Source organism: Xenopus laevis, chromosome 6S (genome assembly GCF_017654675.1).
Source record: "Xenopus laevis strain J_2021 chromosome 6S, Xenopus_laevis_v10.1, whole genome shotgun sequence".
Lineage (NCBI taxonomy): Eukaryota > Metazoa > Chordata > Amphibia > Anura > Pipidae > Xenopus > Xenopus laevis.
Window position 1 is genome coordinate 106,544,275 of NC_054382.1, and position 14,092 is coordinate 106,558,366.

The window sequence follows — 14,092 nt, forward strand, 5'->3', positions numbered from 1 at the left end:
TGCTGAACCCCTCAAGGTGCAGGGCCCAGACTACTAGCACCGAGACTACTAGTCAGTGCCGGGCCAATGAGGGCAGGCGCCCCAGGCAGCCTGGCCCGGCAAAGCGCCCAATACCCGAGTGCGCATGCACGAAAAGACACAAGTACGCATGCGCGAACAAATACGAGTGCGCATGCGCACTTCCGTTTTTCGCACATGCGTACTAGTATTTTTCGCGCACACGCATACGTCGGCCAGAGCAGGGACTGGACTAGGGGATAGCAGAGGCAGAGAAGGTGCGTGCTTGGCGCCCCTCCAGCTTTGCACCCTAGGCACGTGCCTACTCTGCCTACCCCTAGTTCCGGCCCTGCTACTAGCACCTAGGGTTGCCACCTGACCGGTATTTTAGCGGCCTGGCCGGTAAAAATGATGGTTGATCCCAATATTATTAATAGGGAAAAATGATAAATATATAGGAAGGCAGTATTTTTTTCCAGAAAAGGTGGCAAACCTACTAGCACCCAGACTATAAGCACCCAGACTACTAGCACCCTCTTTGCTCTACTGACCAGCAGCAGCTCTGGAAACAACTATTTCCCCCTCTCAATAAATTGAATAAATAAATACATCCAAACTAACTGGGGAGAATAACCAAACAGGCACCAACTCAATAAAAAAAAAAATAAAAGCTGAATGAGTGGAAAGCAAAGTAAAATGTGATAGAAATAGAGTGCAGTGTTCTGTTTGAGTGCCCTAGGTGGCATGACACAGGCTGCCTGAGATTAAAGGCTGAGCGACAGAAATAGACGCGTGAGTCTAGGCAAGGGTTAAAAGATGTTCTCAGAATAGGCTTCCCCCGACCCCCCTCCTCCTCTCCTCCAGCCTGTGCTGTTGCTGCTGCTGCTGCTCGGGATTTCTTGGCTCTGGGGAAGAGCACTGGACGCAGATCTGTTGCTGCTGCTGCTGCTGCCCTTGGTGATGTGCAGCCCAATCCAATTAACTGTCACCTCTAGAGACTATCAGGCAGCTCCAGCCTGGTGTGAAACAATGACTGTGTGAGTGTGTGATTGTGTAGTGATTGTGTGAGTGGAGCTGCAGTTCCCTGGCACAGACGATCGCAGCAGCCTCAGGATGCTCCTGTCCACTTCGTGCTTCTGAATCGCTGCTTCCTAGAGCTCCCAGTTCACCGTTCCATGGATTTCTTGCTACTTTTCCGTTCTTGCCATATTCTGCTGTAGAACTGACTCAGGCAAGATATGACACTAACCCTCATTGGGAAGGGGCTTCTCCCGCACCCCATCTAACTGGAGCACCAGAGTCCCGTTGAAGGCATGTTCTGGGCATGCCTTTACCATTTTTAATGATTCTTCAATAAATTTCTATTTTTCAAGGCGAATAATCGGCTCCTTTGGCGCTCCATTTTTCTCGAGCTCTGCTGAAGGCATGAACCTACCTTCCTTCCACTAGAAGCGATTACATTGAACAAGGTAAGTGCATGAGGGCTTTCCCTAATGGGCAAATGGATAATGCTAACCCTGGGATTACTTCCAAAGGAGCTTTGATCAGCCACTGTCAATATGGCATCAGGTGGAAGGACTTACAGGGCACCATGAACCTGGGTGCAAAGGGCATTGAACCTGGGATGGTGTCCTATAAATGGCCTATTAATGCAATATTTCCCTGCTAATGCTTAGCCTGCTCATACTCAAAAAATGAATGCTTTTCAATGCCTGCATACGGTAGTTGTAGGTGTGCTTGTGTATGTAAACAATCACCCAGACAGAATCTGAGTTGCACATTTAACTTACTGCCCTCCAGCTTCACCGCTCCAACACCCCATTGGCAGCAGACAGTTGTAAGTAAGACAGTAGTTGCTGGAGGATATAGTCAGAAATGCATGGGCTCATGGTTCCTGCCCTGGAGATTCTATATAAATAATATCAAAATTTAATGACTTTGCCTTGAAGAAGCAGGACTGAAGATAGAGATCAGGGGGCCCTGGGGCATCAAAGAAAGTCAAGGTCCTCCTTGTGATGGGTATGAAGGTCAGGGATGTCTAACACTTTTTTGTAGTTTTAAACTACAACTCTCAGCATCTACAAGTTGCTTTAAGTAACATGTGAATAAATCCAGATGCAAACGCCTAATCATTGCTGCTATATGTGTGTGCCTATATATGCAGCTGTAATAGGGATCACACTAGATTTCAGGGTGGCAGTTTAAAACCTTGGGAAATGTTTTCCTCCCTCCTTCTGCTTGTATTGATCTGCCATACTGATCTGATCTGATACTGTACATTTGGCATGATATAGACATTATATTATGTGGGCTCAGTGATATATGCATTGCTATAAGTACAGGGACTGCACGTTACAGTTTAAACACATGGATATATATCCCCGTTGCTCGTGTAATCCAGACAAATCAATTTACATAACATTTAAGCTGTAAGTATCTCGTCCTGTGGGTTTTTCAGTGCAGTTATATAATGGGAGGTGGATTTCAGCTTTTTTTCCCCCATTTCTGTGAATCAGGCTATTGAAAGAGCAGCTGCCATAAGGGCAACAAAAATGAAACCCAAGTACTGTGGGTGTTTAATATTTTCAATTTAAAAAAAAAAGCTGTCATTGGATATTGCATACATTATTAGCAGACTGTCATTCCGGGGATCTCAGCATGAGTAAGTTGTGTGCAGCAACAACACAATTATCAGGCAAAGGCCTTAGTGATTTAAAAAACAACAATACCCAGATTTTTTTTAAACCAATTACCTGCACATATTGGTGTATGCTCTGATAATCTAACTGCCAGTACTGTAGGTTCCGTGCTTTGTGGTCTTATTATGTTTGTTATGCATTGCACATTGCCCTTGAAAGGGTTAAACGTGCATTGCTACAATTATACAGGTATGGGATCTGCTATCTGGAAACCCTTATCCAGAAAGTTCCAAATTACAGGAAGGCATAGATTCCATTTTAAACAAACAATTCAGATTTTTAAAATTGATCCCTCTGTAATAATAAAACAGTACCTTGTACTTGATCCCAACTAAAATATAATTAACCCTTATTAGATGCAAAAACTATTGGGTTTATTAAACTTCATGTACGGAGAACCAAATTATGGAAAGATCTCTTATCTGGAAAACCCCAGGCCCTGAGCATTCTAAATAACAATTCCAATACCTGTACTTAACATTTAAAAGGATTTATATTTCTTTAGACAGTAAGTACTGGTAATCTTGAAATTAATATTGTTTGGACGTTGAATTGTTGGCTGTGCAAGGGGAGGTTATGCCAAAGCAGCAAGGCTGTTGGCTTATTCCAAATTCCTGCAAGAAACGGAAGACTGAATAAAATAAGGAATTAAATAAAAGTCATGCTGTTACTTGCAGAAGAGAACACAAATTGTATCCAACAGTTGTCTCAGCTACTGATGTGGTTTTTCCTCTTTCCCAACCGGGACCAATGAGGGCAGCCTTCATTTCTTAGTATAAGGTGGGATGGGCAGCTGAACTACAGCCCCAGACAAGCTTAGGCTTCCCATGCTTAGTGTCATAACATACTCAAGGCCCCCGGGGAGGGGAGCCACTTTGCGTCTGGGGTGGGCCCCCCAGTCCGACCCTGGTTTTAATCAGTTCAAGTCTTGCATTGATCAGGCAACTGAATGATAGGTCTGGCATGGCCAGTCTCATTGAAGGCTATGGACAATGGTCAAAATGCTAAAAAAACAAACAAAAAAAACAAGTTTCTTGGGTTAATTCAATAAATTTTTGATATATATTACATTACTACTTCCTTAGATTGTTAGTGGTTTTCACCTTTAAATTACCCTTCAGTATAATGTATAAAGTGAGGCATTGAGACTATTTTGCGGTTGGTTTTCATTTCTTATTATTTGCAGCATTTTGTAGTTGTTTAACTAGCTCATACTGTGTTATTTCAGCAATCTGGTTACCAGGGATTAAATTACCCTAGCAACCATGTAATGATTTGAATGAGAGACATTAGCCAGGTGAGAGCTCCCTGTGCATGTTGCACCTCTTGATGTGTAAGGGGCTGTTCTCCTTTAAATTATCGTTTAGTATGATGTATAGAGTGAATTTCTGGGACACTTTGCAACTGTTTATTTTTTTATTATTTGTGGATTTTGGGTTATTTAGCTTTTTATTGAGCAGCTCTCCAGTTTGCAAGTTCAGCAATCTGGTTTCTAGGGTCCAAATTATCCTAGCAACCATGTATTGATTTAAATCAGAGACTGGAATATGAATAGGAGAGGCCTGAATAAAAAAAGGGGGTTAATAAAAAGCAGTCATAACATAACAATACATTTGTAGCCTCACAGAGCATTTGTTTTTTAGATGATGTCAGTTACTCCTGTTTGAAACCTGGAAGAAGGCAAATAATTTAAAAACTATTAAAAAAAAGAACAAATGAAGATCAACTGAAACATTGCATAGAATTGCATAGAATTGGCCGTTCTTTAACTTTGAACTTTAAGGGGTAGTAGGATGATCTTCCCATTAAGAAATTTAATTGCATCTTAAAAGTTCTTCTACTTTGATATTTCTGGGGGGGGGGGGGTCTGACAAGTCTGTTGGGGTGTTAACCATTTAATTTCTTTTTTTAAAATTTTATCTAAATTAGGGATGCACTAAATCAACTATTTTGGATTCGGTGAACCCCTGAATCCTTCCTGAGAGATTTGGCCGAATAACAAACTGAAGCTGAATCCTAATTTGCATAAGAAAATTAGGGGTGGGAAGGGGAAAACATTTTTTATTTCCTTGTTTTGTGACAAAGTCACGAGTTTCCCCCCGCCCCTAATTTGCCTATGCAAATTAGCATTCGGTTTGGCCAGGCAAAAGGATTTGGACAAATCCGAATCTGCTGAACAATGCCAAATCCTGAGCCGAATCCTGAACCGAATCAGAGCTCTATATCTGTTTATACCCCAGGGGAGTTTACCATCTCCCTGTCCTATTCATACACACTAGGGTCAATTTTATTAGGAACCAATGAACCTGCCTGTATGTTTTTGTGGAGTGAGGAAGGAATCCCACATGGAAACCCGGGCAAAACATGCAAGCTCCATGCATTCTCTGCGGGAGAGTCAAACCCAAAATCTAAGCTCAGTTGGCAACTATGTGTCTGTATAAAGTAAGTTGCACCTAATCATGCTTCTGATGTTACAGAAATACATTACAGAGATCCAAATGTTTTTTACTGAGCTTTATTCCTGTAAAGGAGTTACGTTCAATATGTGTTCCTCTGACATTAGGCAGCATAATGTCCTATTTATCATGCTGAGCATCTACACTGCAAAAATAGTGTCAAATGCCATGTAAAATAAATGGTGAATTTATAAAGGTGTGTATTTTGCTATATTTAACGCTGTTATTGTACAGGTATAGGATCCGTTATCCGGAAACCTGTTATTCCGGAATGTTCTGAATTTCAGAAAGGCCATCCCCTATAGACTCTATTGTATCCAAATAGTCAATTTTTTTTTTAAACTGATTTCCTTTTCCTCTGTAATAATAAAACAGTACCTTGTACTTGATCCCAACTAAGATATAATGAATCCTTATTGGAAGCAAAACCAGCCTATTGGGTTTATTTCCTGTTTACATGATTTTCAAGTAGTAGACTTGAGGAATAAAGATCCAAATTATGCAAAGATTATCCGGAAAAACCCCAGGTACCGAGCATTCTGCATAACAGCTCCCATACCTGTACACTGTGATTTTTTTATGGTGTAGCTCATACAGGTATTTATGAAAAATTAAAGCTGCAAGAAAATTCCAGTGGTAAAAAGTAGCATTTACAAAGCACCACTGGGTTTTATGCTGGAAATTATTCTGGAAAATGTTGATGCCTATAATGAATACATAACTTATAAATTCTCTTTGATAACTTTATATGTTGCTGCTTGGCATTCAAATGGTGACAAGTGAGGTATTTGGTAAATTCTTTTGCACTTTTTGGTAATTTAACCCCATTGTTTTCAGCCGAATCAAACCCAAGCATATACTGTAGTGTAGGACAACACAAGGGTGTGAGTCGAGTGATGGCAGTCTTTAGGGTAGGGGTCCCCAACCTTTTTTACCCGTGAGCCACATTCAACTGTAAAAAGAGTTGGGGAGCAACACAAGCATGAAAAAGTCCCTTGGGGTGCCAAATAAGGGCTGTGATTGGTTATTTGGTAGCCCCTATGTGGACTGGCAGTCTACAGAAGGCTCTACTTGGCACTATACTTAGTTTTTATGCAGTCAAAACTTGCTTCCAAGCCTGGCATGCAAAAATAAGCACCTGCTTATTGGCCCACTGTGAGCAACATCCAAGGGGTTGGAGAGCAACATGTTACTCACGAGCTATTGGTTGGGGGTCACTGCTTTAGGGCATGAACTATTGCTATACTACCTGGCTATACGTTCAATATGTTCGGTAGTCACATTTTTTTCCTATATTATTACATATCCTCCATTGTTTGTTACAATGTATATTTTCTATTGACCCATCAAGGTGTAGTAGGGATTGGATCCATCAGTGTCGGACTGGGACAAGAGGGGCCCACCAAAACATATTTGACCAGTTTTTAGACCAGGGGCCCACCCTCAGTACTATTTTCTTCCTCTCCTCACTCAACGTCTATTCTCCTAGTCTCTTTTCTTTACATACTATAATTTATTATTCCACCTCTTTAGCCTCTTTGTTCTCATAGAAATAGAGAATGGCCATGAAATAGGCCAAAAGTTTAGCAGCATGAGGGCCCACTGAAACCTGGACCCACCGGGACTTTTCCTGGTATCCCTGTGGGCCAGTCCGACACTGGGATCCATCCAATACAGAATCCTCCAAAAAAAGATATTTACTTGCACATTATCATTTAGGCATAATCAGAAATGAAATGTCATGCAAGGAAAGAATTCACTTCCCCAGTTGAATCTGAATCCTGGAAAAGTTGTTGAATACTAAACCCTCGGAGCACGCCCTATAGGGTGTATATATACAATACCCAATACTTGGAACACTCCTAGAAATACCCGATAGCAACATACAATGCATTAAAATGTCCTAAGGTACCAATATGCAATGCATAAGGCTTTAGATTTATATACAGTATATGCAAAATCATTTAATTGCAAGAAGAAAGTAAATGCCAAAATAGTGGTATTTCTAAAGTCAGTATCCTATTTTATAATATCATACCTCCCAACATTTTGGAAATAAAAAGAGGGACAAAAATTTTGTTTGACCACACCCATTTGTGTGGTCACACCCCCTAATTACCATGTTCATTTTACAAAATTTGGCAGGTTATGAAAGTTTGAACGTGTTTCTGTGTTTTTTTTATTTATTACAGTTTTTTTAATGAAGGTGAATTGCCCTTTAAGCTATGAGTCTAACTTCTCCCAAGAGACCTGTTATATCATATTGTTACAATTACTTATTTGCTTATCTCAAAATTATCTGCAGCTGTGGCTGTTCTGCGCTCTCTGCCAAAATCGAATTAAGTTAGAAACATTGTTTCTTTTTGTTTAGCTGTTCAGTGCAGAGAAAATTGGGACTTTCGGGTTGAGCTGTCAAAAGCGGGACTGTCCCGCTAAAAACGGGACAGTTGGGAGGTATGTTGTTAACACAGTCATTGTTTCAGCTGGGTTTCCCAACTATCATTTACATCGTGGAAAGTATATGCCATTTCCTGTAGCTGTAAATGAACAGAGAACTGATCCAGTGGATATTTTATCCCTGCAGATGAGAAAGCTTAAATGTATTGATGTGAATTCACCCCCAGCCATTTCCAGTATATGTTTGGAATATTCTGAAACTTACTCTAAGTGCCATTTATATAAATTTGGGCTCCATGCACAGACCTCTGGCACCAGTGAGATACTTTGTGGAATTTTGCAATTCATTTTCTTGCTATTTCTTGCCATCATTACAATAATATTTGCTGGCAATGTTTGTAAGGCTGGGCATTTCAGTTTGACAATCGCTTCCTCTCCATTGCTTTAAATTTGTGTTGAGAAGACAAGCATATAAATAACATAACCTATATTATACAGTATACCACTATTAGTACCAAAATGTATGGGCTACCAGATCACAATGATTATACAGGTATGGGATCCGGAAACCCATTATACAAAAAACTCTGTAGTAATAAAACAGTACCTTGTATAATGAAACAGCATCACAAAGGAATGCCAAAAACTTGAAAAATTCAAATGTTGAAAACCCCATCATTTTTCTGGATTTATTATACTCAGAGGATGGAAAAAGTCAGAAACCTGAAAATCCGGCATCTCAGACCCGCCGAGGTTGTATTTAAGAGATCCCTATCCTATTTGGAAGTTTCTGTAGTCTGCGCTGGAATTAGCTTGAAAATCCAACTATTTTGGACTTTTCGGGCAAAAATAAGAAAAATTCATGCGTTTCGGGAAAAATTTAAAAAAGAAAACAAAAAAAAGGCGATTTGCGAAAACCCTCCAAAAAAAATCTTACGATTGAGATTTTTGCTTGATTTTTGTCCTGATCTGATTAAATTGTGCTTTTTTAATAATAAGATACGATATCGTGGATTCTAGTTTGGTCAGACTTTTTTCATTTAAATAATCAGAAAAATTCAGATTTTAATAAATAAGCCCCCCCCCCAGTAGACCTTTGAATAGTAAAGTATGGTCACTCCTGGAGTAGATCGTGTATGATAAATATAACACAACTACAGGAACAGCACAGAAGGAGCAATTTGAATGAAAGGATGTGCAAGAAACATAAAGGGAATTTATGGGACTTCGATTTTAAAGGTCACACCTGGACTTTGTGCCATTTCAGTCTCTGTGCGATTATCACTACCCAGTGCAAAATGCTTCCTTTAATACCAGACCCTCATTATAGTTGCTATCACAGAAGTCAGGTCCAGCGAAATACTTTAGATTGTATGAAGTCTAGTCTAAAGGAATACATTGGGTTGAAGAACCTCAGAATTAGTAGAGCTCATACAAAATATGCAGGTACTGTAGCTACACCACTACCATTGGAATAACAGCATGCAATGTTAATGAAGTAGGATACCTTGACAAAATAGGAAACCATCATACAACATTTATAAATTATAATACAGTATTCCCTTTTGGTGCTCAGTTACAGGATGTTCATTTCAGGGTCTCCCACGGGCAGATTGAATGGGAAAGCTGATGGTAATGGTATTATCTGTGGTTGTATAGCAATGATATACAGATTAAGAAAGATATTGCAGCTCCTTGTACTCAACTCTTTAGGCTAAACTCCACAGGCATTTTTCGTCGAATCGGGGCGACGAAATGCAGGCGAGAAATCGGATGTAGCCGCAGGCGTCAAAGTATAATGGGACTCAATGAGAAGTCGCAGCTAAAAAAATGACATAACATCAGACACAACTGTCGGATGTGAACGCAGAAAGCAGCGTCTTCATCCGACAGTCTAACCATGTAGTTTGTACCTGTGATTTTTCATTCAGTTCAATTATATTTTGACGCCTGTGATTGCATCTGACTTTTCATCAGACATAAAACTCCCATGGAGTTCAGCCCTTATACATACAAACAGTTAAAGGGAGTGTTTATTAAATAACTCTGCTTATTAGCTCTGGAGGAAAAAGATACCCTTTATCAAGCATAATATTACATCTTCAATGACACTGCTGAGGGCAAATCAAATTGCAGTTCTCTCAGTTTCATGTTGGACTTCAAATTTCCATCATTCTCAACCACCAATACGTAGAGGGCTGCTGTAGTCAAGGGCTGGTGACCTAAAAATTAGGTGCATTATATATATATATATCTCTAGAAAAGAAATAGTCACACTATGACGTTCCCATAGAGTAATATCAGGACAGCAAAAGTCTCTTAAAGAAGAAATGGCTTTTTATTTCAGCTGGCAGCAAACAGGTACAAAATAAAGGCAGTTTTTCGTTCCAAACAACAAATATAGCTCTCAGCAGCAGTATAAGTTCAATAACACCAAAAAAGGCAGTAGAATAAAGGTGGCCATACACTGAGAGATCTGCTCGTTTGGTGATGTCACCAAAAGAGTCGACCTCCCCCCGATATGCCCATCTTGAGGTGGGCGATATCGGGCAAATCCGATCATGGGCCCAATGATCGGATCATAACAAAGGGTAACGGGCAAGTTGGCAGCTTATTGGCCCGTGTATGGGGCCCTCCGACGGGCTTCCTCAATCGATATCTGGCAGAAAGTCGGGCAGATGATGATTGGACAGGACTAAAAATCCCATTGGATTGCGGGCGCATCAGTTCGTTGATGCAATCCGCCCGCAATCCAATGGGATTTTTAGTCCTGTCCAATCATCATCTGCCCGACTTTCTGCCAGATATCGATTAAGGAAGCCCCATACACGGGGCAATAAGCTGCCAACTCGGTCTATTGGCAGCTTTTATCGACCAGTGTATGTCCACCTTTACAGACCTTCCAGCGGGTTCCAGTGTGTGCACAGACACATGGGATCCTTAACGTTTGATTCCCAGACCCTCTCTGCGTGACAGATTCTGAAAGACTGACCAGCCTGGGTTTTAAGGGCTACTAAACAGCCACCCAAGGCTAATCAAACCCAGCTAGTCAGCCTGTAGCACCTCACTCTGCTATACACACACAGAAACAGTAATAGATATGCAAAGTGTAGGAATTTACTGTCAGTGCTGTAACATCTATGCCTGAGCATAGCAAGGGTCACTAAAGTGGAGGTTTATAATATATCCCAGTGGGAGGACAGGAATAGCCACTGTGCAGGCTTATTGATCAGACGTTTTATTTTTACCCAACACAATAAACAAAGTGCCCTGTGGTCGGTGTTCTGCAAATAATTAATGAATTACATTTTGACAATTGTACAAATATTTTCCAACGCCAAGTTACCAGCATTTTGTACAAAATCTTACCAGTTTTATCCAAATGTATAAATAGACCCACAAAGCTATTGAGCTAATACATTTAAATATAATATTGATTTTTAGTTCCGTTACAGCAAAGTGCACTATTACATAGAATGCTGGAAAGTGATGTTTAAGGTAAATGTTAAGGCTGCAGTGGAGTACTGATTTTTTAATTCCTGAAAATGTTTTTTAGTGGCCTCCCATGGTTTTGTTTGTCCTCTGTACAACTCTAATTTGTATTAGGATTCTATTACCATACAGAAGGGCTCATCCACTAATGCTGGTGCTCAATTAATTTAACAGTGTGCTAGTTTGCCAGTTGCACTGACTTTAGTGCACGAGGTACAAGGCGGGGTGCAAGGGATCTCTGTACCTCATACCTACATTAGCCAGGTGAGAGTTCCCTGTGCATGTCACACCTATGGGTTCTTGATGTCAAAGGGGTTGTTCATCTTTAAATTAACTTTTAGGATGATTCATTGTATAGAGCGATTTGAAAGCTGGAAAGAGTCAGAGGAAGAAAAATAATTTAAAAAATAATAACAAAGAAAAAATGAAGGTCAATTGAAAAGTTGCTTAGAATTATTCATTTTGTAACATACTAAAAGTGGCAACTTCCAGCACTTCTCCAGGAGCACTATAGAATGGGCCAGTAAATCAGCATATGATCTATCTAACTATTGCCTGCAATAATAAAATGGCAGCCTCAACAATAGATTCCGACACTCACAGGGCATGCCTCCCAACTGTCCTGTTTTCTGTGGGAAAGTCCCGATTTTGACAGCTCAGCCAGCAGTTCCACATTTGTTTCTGAAAAGACCCGAATGTGTCTTTGATCTCCTGCACTGCTGTCAGAAAATGATGCAAAGTTTCTGAAACATAATTAAAATAAGAGGCTTTTTGGCAAAGAGCCCAGAACCATGAGCGGCTGCACTTGATACTCTTGAAACAATTTAAGATAAGCAAATGTACAAATGTAACTAATTAAGATAAGCAGGTCTCTTGGGAGAACTTAGGCTTAAAGCGGGGTCAATATACCAATTAGGGAGTGTTCCAACTCACTACATTCAAAAACCCTTTACAAACAACGGGCTTAAAACCTGCGACACTCACCCTGTGAATGAGCAGGTCCGGGTGCAACTGCCCCGGACCTATCGCTTAAGTTTCAATTTCACCTTTCAGTATGCATTTGATGTTAATAGGTCACTCACCACTCCACGCCTCTGGTCCGGGTGCAGCGTCCCAAACCCGCAGCTTGGGGAGACTTCACAGTGAACACATGTCCCCAAAGCAATGGTTCCCAACCAATCGGCCTCAGACCAGTTGCGGGGCGCTGCTGGGCTGAATTGGGCCACCTCTAGTCCCAGCTGCAGTCTATAATAGCTGCAAAAACAATGAAAAAGGCTGTAATTACCTGCAATCCCAGCTCCCTGATGCACCATTGCCTTCACAATAGCTGTGCAAAGCCCAGGCAGGAAGCTTTCTACTGATCGCAATAAGGACCAAAATATTATATAAACAGTTTTTTGGTAATCCTGAAATGCACCCATGCATCTACATTCACCCCCTCCCCCATGTCCTCATAAAAATTGTCTTGTTTAAAACTGGTCTGTGGTGCAAAAATGGTTGGGCTTAAAGGGCAATTTCAACTTTATTAGCAAAACTGCTATAACACGACATTGCCCTAAACTCCCAGAAATGTGTTCAAACTTTCAGAACCTGCCAAATTTTGTAAAATGAATGGTAATAAGGGGGTGTGGTCATAAGATGGGCATGGTCAAAAACATTTCGGCCCGGTACGCACGTCTGATGTTTTTATCCCTCTTTACAATTTTCAGATGTTGGGAAGTATGGCATAGGGCCCCTCCAGTAGAGTTGTGTGCCAGTAATTCTCACCTATTATTACAAATGTGGAGATAACCATATAAATATAGAGTAATGTTGAGTCTAAGCTTGTCTGTGTACACCGGACGCCCTGCTCCATGTCCAATTAGAATCTCTCTTGGCCAGTTATAGGGGTATATTTATCAAAGAGTGAAGTTAATAGTGAAGTTCCGCCACTAGAGTGAAATTCCGCCACTCTCCATTCATTTCTATGGAATTTTTATCGGCGCATTTATCAATCGGTGAACTTTCACTTTCACACATTGATAAATACGCCTTTCAAAATCCCATAGAAATGAATTGAGAGCTGCGGAATTTCACATTAGTGGCGGAATTTCACTCTTTGATAAATTTACCCCATAGTGTTCAGAGGATCTTCCTTTGATCTGACAGTTCCCATGATATTTATATGCAAGGAATGTTTTCTCTAGGTAGAGAGGAAAGCTGGCAGACACTATGACATAGACTGTACTATTATCAGCCATGTTTAGGCTTGGCATATGCAAAAGCACCACAGGCAGAATAATTCCTCAATGCTGCACGGCATTTACTTCCCTCGGGTGCTTTATATCTGTACTTCCAAATGGAAGTTTCAGAAAGTTGCTTTGTTTTGATGTTCATTTTACAGGCAAATAAAACCAATTTATTACTGATGTTTCATGCATTTCCCTTAAATGACCCACAAAGCCTGAAGTCACAGCTTATTGTGTGCATGGAGTATTCCATTTTTGCACATTCGCATTTAAACCCACGTCATAAATGAAAGCTAATGTGCATTCCCAATAGGATGCAAGCAATCTCCCTGGAAGTCGTAAAGACTGCACTTTTGCTAATGTTCTCTATGGCAAGCAGCGTGACAGCTTCCACACGTATAAACGCAATTATAAAAGATACTGAAGGCAAACCATACTCATTTAAAGTCTTCATTTGCTTTCCTTTATATCTTCTTGTAAGCATTGGCAGTGTGTTTTGCTTCTAAGGTTTTTAAAGTGTTTCCCCTTTCTTTAACAGTAGTTATTAGCTCATATAATCTAAGGGGCCGATTCACTAAGCTTGAGTGAAGGATTCGAATGAAAAAAATTCGAATTTCGAAGTATTTTTTGGGTACTTCGACCATCGAATTGGTTAAATTCGTTCGAATACGAACGAAATCGAACGAATCGAACGAAAAATCGTTCGACTATTCGACCATTCGATAGTCGAAGTACTTTCCCTTTAAAAAAAACTTCGACCCCCTACTTCGGCAGATAAAACCTACCGAAGTCAATGTTAGCCTATGGGGAAGGTCCCCATAGG

At 40.5% G+C, this 14,092-nt stretch overlaps 1 protein-coding gene across 1 annotated transcript in view; it reads left to right on the forward strand.

The window, feature by feature from the left end:
• Positions 1-787: 787 nt before the first annotated feature.
• Positions 788-14,092, forward strand: part of kcnb2.S (potassium channel, voltage gated Shab related subfamily B, member 2 S homeolog) — a 143,901-nt gene continuing 130,596 nt past the window's right edge. Inside the window, exon 1 of the mRNA XM_018268551.2 lies at positions 788-1,466. The gene's annotated coding sequence lies outside the window, so the exon portion shown is untranslated. The remainder of the gene's footprint in view (positions 1,467-14,092) is intronic.